This window comes from Triticum dicoccoides, chromosome 2A (genome assembly GCF_002162155.2).
Source record: "Triticum dicoccoides isolate Atlit2015 ecotype Zavitan chromosome 2A, WEW_v2.0, whole genome shotgun sequence".
Classification (NCBI taxonomy): Eukaryota; Viridiplantae; Streptophyta; class Magnoliopsida; order Poales; family Poaceae; genus Triticum; species Triticum dicoccoides.
This window is the reverse complement of record NC_041382.1, coordinates 538723921-538731959: the sequence shown is the minus strand read 5'-3', so window position 1 is coordinate 538731959 and position 8039 is coordinate 538723921. Positions and strand designations below refer to the sequence as shown.

At 43.4% G+C, this 8039-nt stretch overlaps 1 long non-coding RNA gene across 1 annotated transcript; it reads right to left on the bottom strand.

Annotated features, from left to right (window-relative positions):
* Window positions 1–2363: 2363 nt before the first annotated feature.
* On the bottom strand, window positions 2364–6079 carry LOC119355247. The gene is made up of 5 exons (XR_005171518.1): window positions 5631–6079; window positions 5075–5307; window positions 4102–4236; window positions 3279–3417; window positions 2364–2649 (listed from the first exon to the last, which is right to left on the bottom strand). It is a non-coding gene; the product is annotated as an uncharacterized LOC119355247 (long non-coding RNA).
* Window positions 6080–8039: the final 1960 nt, after the last annotated feature.

The following is an 8039-nucleotide window of genomic DNA, read 5'->3' as shown; positions in this document are numbered from 1 at the left end:
TGTGACAAAAATGGAGCATGACTAAACTATTTGATTTTGTAGGGATGAACTTTCTTTGGCCATGTTATTTTGAGAAGACATAATTGCTTAGTTAGTATGCTTCAAGTATTATCATTTTTATGTCAATATGAACTTTTGTCTTCAATCTTTCGAATCTGAATATTGATGCCGCAATTAAGAAGAATTACATTGAAATTATGCCAAGTAGCACTCCGCATCAAAAATTCTGTTTTTATCATTTACCTACTCGAGGACGAGCAGGAATTAAGCTTGGGGATGCTGATACGTCTCCAACGTATCTATAATTTTTGATTGCTCCATGCTATATTATCTTCTGTATTGGATGTTTATGGGCCTTATTATACACTTTTATATCATTTTTGGTACTAACCTATTAACCCAGAGCCTAGTGCCAGTTTCTGTTTTTACCTTGTTTTAGGGTTTCGAAAAAAAGGAAAATCAAACAGAGTCCAATTGACCTGAAACTTCATGGAACTTATTTTTGGATCAGAAGAAGCCCAGAAGACTTGAAGTGCACGTAAGGGAAGCTTTCAGGAGGCCACGAGGTAGGGGGGCGCGCCCACCCCCCTAGGGCGCGCCCTCCACCCTCGTGGGCCCCTCGTGGCCCCCCCTGACGTACTTCTTCCGCCTATATATCTCCATATACCCTAAAAACATTCGGGAGCACAATAGATCGGGAGTTCCGCCGCCAGAAGCCTCCGTAGCCACCGAAAGCCAATCTAGACCCGTTTCGGCACCCTTCCGGAGGGGGGCAATTCCTCTCCGGTGGCCATCTTCATCATCCCGGTGCTCTCCATGACGAGGAGGGAGTAGTTCTCCCTCGGGGCTGAGGGTATGTACCAGTAGCTATGTGTTTGATCTCTCTCTCTCTCTCTCGTGTTCTTGAGGTGATACGATCTTGATGTATCGCGAGCTTTGCTATTATAGTTGGATCCTATGATGTTTCTTCCCCCTCTACTCTCTTGTAATGGATTGAGTTTCCCCTTTGAAGTAATCTTATCGGATTGAGTCTTTAAAGATTTGAGAACACTTGATGTATGTCTTGCCGTGCGTATCTGTGGTGACAATGGGATACCACGTGATTCACTTGATGTATGTTTCGGTGATCAACTTGCGGGTTCCGCCCATGCACCTATGCATAGGGGTTGGCACACGTTTTCGTCGTGATTCTCCAGTAGAACTTTGGGGCACTCTTTGAGGTCCTTTGTGTTGGTTGAATAGATGAATCTGAGATTGTGTGATGCATATCATATAATCATACCCACGGATACTTGAGGTGACATTGGAGTATCTAGGTGACATTAGGATTTTGGTTGATTTGCGTCTTAAGGTGTTATTCTAGTACGAACTCTAGGGCTGTTTGTGACACTTATATGAATAGCCCAACGGATTGATTGGAAAGAATAACTTTGAGGTGGTTTCGTACCCTACCATAATCTCTTCGTTTGTTCTCCGCTATTAGTGACTTTGGAGTGACTCTTTGTTGCATGTTGAGGGATAGTTATGTGATCCAAGTATGTTATATTATTGTTGAGGGGACTTGCACTAGTGAAAGTATGAACCCTAGGCCTTGTTTCAACACATCGAAATACCATTTGTGCTCACTTTTATCATTAGTTACCTTGCCATTTTTATATTTTCAGATTACAAAAACTATTATCTACCATCCATATACCACTTGTATCACCATCTCTTCGCCAAACTAGTGCACCTATACAATTTACCATTGTATTGGGTGTGTTGGGGACACAAGAGACTCTTTGTTATTTGGTTGCAGGGTTGCTTAAGAGAGACCATCTTCATCCTATCCCTCCTACGGATTGATAAACCTTAGGTCATCCACTTGAGGGAAATTTGCTACTGTCCTACAAACCTCTGCACTTGGAGGCCCAACAACGTCTACAAGAAGAAGGTTATGTAGTAGACATCCACTACACCACAACACCAATGCAAAGACATATAATCTGCCGAGAGAACGCCCTTATGAGGGCAGAAAAACTGCCGGGACAGAATTTCTCCCGACAGATAGAACTGCCACGACAATCGCTGCCGGGGATTACTTCTCCCGGCAGATAAACAATCCCCGGCAGTTTCTCTGCCTGACCTTTATATCTCCCGGCAGTTTATTTTCCCCCGGCAGACTGTGTCCTAGGGTAGGAACTACAATTGCCGGCAGTTTCACTGCCTGCACAAACACATTTACCCGGCAGCTAGTATGCCATCACGTGTTTTTTCACAAGCAATCTAAATTGTTATGGGTAACACATCCCTTATTTAATAATCCAATCCGTATGTTCAAACAATCATGTCAGATCATGCAATTTATACATGTGTTTCAATCAAAGTTATCTGTAAGGCCTCATTCAATAATATAAACAGACCAAAGACATATGTACATATGTTTCAAGATAAACAAAAATTGTGGCCCACAAGCAAAATGAGGATACAATGGCTTGTGTGCCAAAACAACCACCAAAATGAGCAGAGTAAAACTTTGCAATGTCTCCAGGTTCAACAAACAAGACATATTACATATATGTTATCACTCCACTAACTTGTAGATCTTCCAAACCTCCAGCAACTTGTAGATCTTCCAAACTTCCATCAACTTCTGCATCTTTTAGAAACCTGTAAAAAAATAAACTCAAAATGCTGCTCTCGTTTCAGATTTTAAATCAACAGATTAAATATTTAATGTCAATATATTTATAGGAAACAAGCATGTCTATGGGGATACATATAATGTTCTCTTCATACAATTTCCTAATCATTTATTCGCAGAATATTTGTCCACACATTATCCGAACAAAACTATGATTTAGACAGGGCTGGGTGCACCCATGCAGAGGCGGGAGGCAATATACCTTCCATTTTAAATATAAAAGGAAGGGCAAGCTAGGTTTCATGGAGAACTAGGAAGACTCGACTACCCCAAATCATTTTTACACATGGGGGTATCCTAAAATTTCATCAAGTTGCAAAGTATGTTTTGACTACAACAAATATCAACTCTGAAAGGCTGGTGTAAAGGGTAAACCACTTGCGGTAGAAGTCTAGGCTACCACATTAGAAGTTCTATCAGAATCTCCTATCAAGATCTCCCAAGTTTTCTAACCAAAGATACACAGCAGAAAACAACAAAAGAGATATTGCCTGAGTGGGCAGAAGTACTGTATGTACGAGATGAATGCCACAATAAAACATCATAAGTTTAGGTGCATGGACATCACAACCCAGAAAATTTAGGAACTCATTACCAAGGAAGATCGCCAAAGAGCTCCAATCAGCATCCTTATCTTCATAGGTTAGGACATACTCCTGGTCCCTAAGAGCATTTATCCTAGAACCATTTGTGAGCCTGTCTCTTGTTGATGTTTTGCAAGAATATTTGTTTTCCTGTAATACCACGATTTTAGTTATGAATCTGCTTCCTTCAAATATACATCAATTTTAGAGGAAAATAGAAAACACCTATAGTTACACAAATTTCCATAAGTAATGCTAGGAATATTACATATACTAGCTATCTGCCCGTGCATTGCCACGGGACAACATAATTAGACGTAGACACTGATTAAAATATCATTGTACAACTTGTCACATGTGCAGTACTAATTCTAAAGACATGAAAGTATTGCCTCGACCTCAGACATGTGAGTACTACTGAGCAAAAGCAACATCAACCTCAACCTTAAGCATGTGGAGTGAATGAACGAATAGACAAAGAACTGGGATTGTTCACCAAGATTTGTTTTTTCCTTTGGAAAGCTCACGAAGAAGATTAAAACACAGGACCGACACATTAGTGCTAAGTTAAACTGGAGAGGCAGGGAGTATGTGCCATGAAAACGATGCAAAATCGCCAATTCCACTTTAATAGTAAAGATGGTTAACAAAAAATGTTAACACAAAGCAATGACATAGAAAACGATAATTTAGGAGAGAAAAGGACAAGACAAAAATTATATGGAGCTTTCACAGTTGATGAAAGGCTTCACCATGACCCAGTTTTGTGTATAATCTTGGCCATTCATAATCATTAAATCTCATAGGGAAATGGAAATTTTACATTCTACTTACATGATTGCTTGGTGTGGTACTATTAGCTTTGTATGCCGACATGAATCTGAAACTGAAAAATGCTGCTTTCTTCAAATGAGATGAGCTCAGGGTACTCAAATCTGCCAAACAGATCTGATCATAGTGTACGCAATCCTGTAAAATAACACAAACAACCTTCTTCATATACAAACTCTAAATATATACAGGACATGCAACCGATTGAGGAGATGCATGTGGCACTGAATTAGAAGAAACAGTTCACCGAATAGCGAGCAGTGTTGAGGACATACCAAAATATGATGGCACAAAAATCAAACTTCCCAATAGGTCAGGATGCATGATCGATTCTAGGAAACAAATTAGGCTGGAAAAGGTTGTCTGTCTCACGAGGAAAAAATTGGCTTGGGGAAAACACAAGGTGGGCCTCAGATTGAGAAAAAACATCGATAGGAGGGGAAATCGTACGAGAGGGCGAAACATGGAGGTAACGAACAAGGACAATGGAAAATACTGTATAGAAATTGCACATTAATAGACTAACTGAACGCAGGTTACCAAAAGCTGCTTCTTTTGCTGTAATACTGAATGAATGTTGTGAATGGCATATGTTGTTTTGCCTCTGTGTTCCTACCATTTAGGAAAGACCAGACTCTGGCACTCAAGTAGCAATATACATATCTAATTATTTATTTCTATCCTTTGAAAAGGATGTTACACTTAATCCTGGTGAGTAATTATTTAGTGGTCATCGATTGCCTCGTAGACATAGTTAAGCCAGTGGGATTCAAAAGTAGTCCTGCATTTTTTGTCTTCCCGAGAGCTTCAATAACCAAAAAATGCATAAGGAAAATATGATTCCTAACTTCACATTTACTGCAGACTAGATATTAACCTATATTTTGTAATGGTAACTTACATCTGGAAACAACGAAGGAAAGAACACTACACATATATAGCTGGAAATTGATCAAATGAAAATAGCGACACTCACTAGTGATGAAGCAGCTGAACATCGTCTCGAGCTCTAGAGAAAGATTCTTGTATAGCTCGAGTTAAGTCTTGAGGTCGACCTTCCTTAGGTATGGGACTCCATTCATGCTGACCTTGACATAGCAGTATCATGCCTTGCTTTTACCTTTGTTCTCCACCTTGGTCTTTGTAGCATTGGCGGCTAGTGTGTTCTTCCGGTAGCTCCCACGAGGCGGCCACCCAACAACTTGATCCCTATAGAGTGCATCACAAACACTTGCTATTAGATCAGATCGAACAAAGCATCAAATGGATGCATTTGTTTTTTAAGACAGACAACAGTCTTGTGAACGTCTTACAAACACATGAACAGAGCAAGTAAAAGACTACAACGGAAACCAGCCAATGTATGAGAAACTGGGTCATGTTCTGAGAGGCAGATTACTAAAGAATACAAATAATATTCCAAATAATCTGGCCAACTTTCCGCCAATTGAAGCTTTAGGTTAGTACACTGCATCTCATGACTAAAACTACTAGACACTGAATAAAAAGAAAAGTTAGCAAACAAATCTCACCTATCAAATGCTCTCTTTGGGACAAGGAAGTAGAGGAGGCAGAGCTGCTCGCGGGAGGGGATGGACGCTCCGTTGCTTGGGGCAGAGGACAAAGAGGAGGAGGCCTTGGTCGGTGCACCGGTGACAAGTCCTGCTCGGGGGAGGAAGCTCGCAGAGTATGGTGGTGGCAATGGAGCGTTAGGCGGAGGACAGTGGTCGGCGGTGGAGTGGCTCGGCGATGGGGCCGGTCGGCGGCGACCTAGATCTGTGTCAGCTGTATGCTCGGTGGTGCTGCGGTGGGGCGTTGGGGGCGACGAAGGCAGGGGTCGGGGACTCGCGGTGGCTGGGGGTGTAGGCGGGGGTGCGGTGGTTGGTTGCGGTGGCGAGGGCACATCACGATTGGGGTGGCGGTGGTGGGGTGGAGCGGCCATGGAGGGCAGGTCGAGTTGATTTGGGGGCGGTTTGGAGGAGAGGATGAATCGAGAGATTGGGGCCTCGTACTTAACTTTTAGAATCTGTAGACTTTTATTAAGTCTTTTTTTTAGACAACAAAAAAACTTAATAAAGGTGTGGGGCTCCGTACTTGGTTCGGAGCCAAAATTTTCACGGCTCGCGGGCTTTCCCGAGCGAGCGAGCGCTTAGGCCCAAAACGATTTCAGTATCACGCGCCAACGACAACCCGACAGAAAATGGGTCGTGCTTTAGTTGTCCCGGCAGTTTTCTCGCCACTTTCACATAGACATGGTTACCGGCAGTTACCCTGCCCTTGTTGTTCAAGTTCTACTGGCAGTTCTTCTGCCATGAACTAATTCTACCGGCAGTAACGAGATTCCTGGCAGATCTTTTGCCCTTATTTAGGCATTTCTCCCGACAGTTAATTGCCCCCAATAAAGTGTTGTAGTGTAGTGATCACATCTGAGCCTGGTTTTATGCGTAGATGTTATATGCACGAGTAGAACACAAGTGAGTTGTGGGCGATACAAGTCATACTGCTTACCAGCATGTCACACTTTGGTTCGGCGGTATTGTTGGATGAAGCGGCCCGGACCGACATTACGCTTACGCTTACGCGAGACTGGTTCTACCAACGTGCTTTGCACATAGGTGGCTGGCGGGTGTCAGTTTCTCCACCTTTAGTTGAACCAATTGTGGCTACGCCCGATCCTTGAGAAGGTTAAAACATCACTAACTTGATGAACTATCATTGTGGTTTTGATGCGTAGGTAAGAATGGTTCTTGCTAAGCCTGTAGCAGCCACGTAAAACTTGCAACAACAAAGTAGAGGACGTCTAACTTGTTTTTGCAGGGCATGTTGTGATGTGATATGGTCAAGGCATGATGCTATATTGTATTAGATGATCATGTTTTGTAAACGAGTTATCGACAACTGGTAGGAGCTATATGGTTGTCGCTTTATTGTATGCAATGCAATCGCCCTGTAATTGCTTTACTTTATCACTAAGCGTGTCACATCCCTATTATTACCTTGGCCTTGGACTAGCTTGGTTGATGCATCATGTTTAAATTCAATTAAAATCTGAATTGAGAAATTTTCAAAGCCTCAGAAAACCTCTAAAAATAACCAACATTTAAATCTCATCAAATGAGTCCAAGAAAATGTTCCCGTTATTCTGTGAAAATATTGGCATGAGTTAAAATCCCAACCAATATTTTTGGAGTCATAGAAATAAATTGTTTTGGGCCTTTGATTTAAATCAATAATATATTTGGATTGGAATTATTTCTGTTATATAGGAAATAATGTTCAAATATTTTGTAAGTTTGCATGTGACCTTGGACTAGCTCTCTGAGCTCACACACAAATTTACAGAAAGTTTTAAAATGGTTTAGTTTTCAAACTAAATCAAAACAAAATAACAAAATAGAAAAGAAAACCAGAAAGCAGAGAGAGAGAAGGTTTCTCACCTGGGCTTACCTGGCGGCCCAAGTGGCCGGCCCAGCCCACCACAGCAGCCTCCGTGTCGTCTTCCTCCCTGGACAGAAGGACGAGCGCGTGCTCGCTGCGCGCTGGCCACGCGCCTCACCAGCTCCTGCTTGCCGCCGAGGGCCTGGACGCCTCCACGACGCCACGCAGCCTCCCCGACCGCCCCTCACTCTCTCTCGAGCTCTTCCCTCCTCTGCTCCCTCTGCCTCTCATGCCCGAGCGCAGCCGTCGCTGCCGCCCGTCGTTGCCGCGACCACCGGCCACCCCACGCCTCATCGACGCGCCCACGAGCTCCGCCTAGTCCCTCTCTTCCTCCTCACCGAGCCGCCCGACGCCGCAAGCCCCTGGACGCCGCAAGCACCGCCGTTCCCCTCGTCGGCCACCGAAGATCGTGGCCGTTGATTTGCTGCCTCCGGTGCCTCCCCGAGCTCGCTGACCCTCCCATTTGACTCACTGTGAGCTCCTCTGCCACCCCCCCTCTCTCC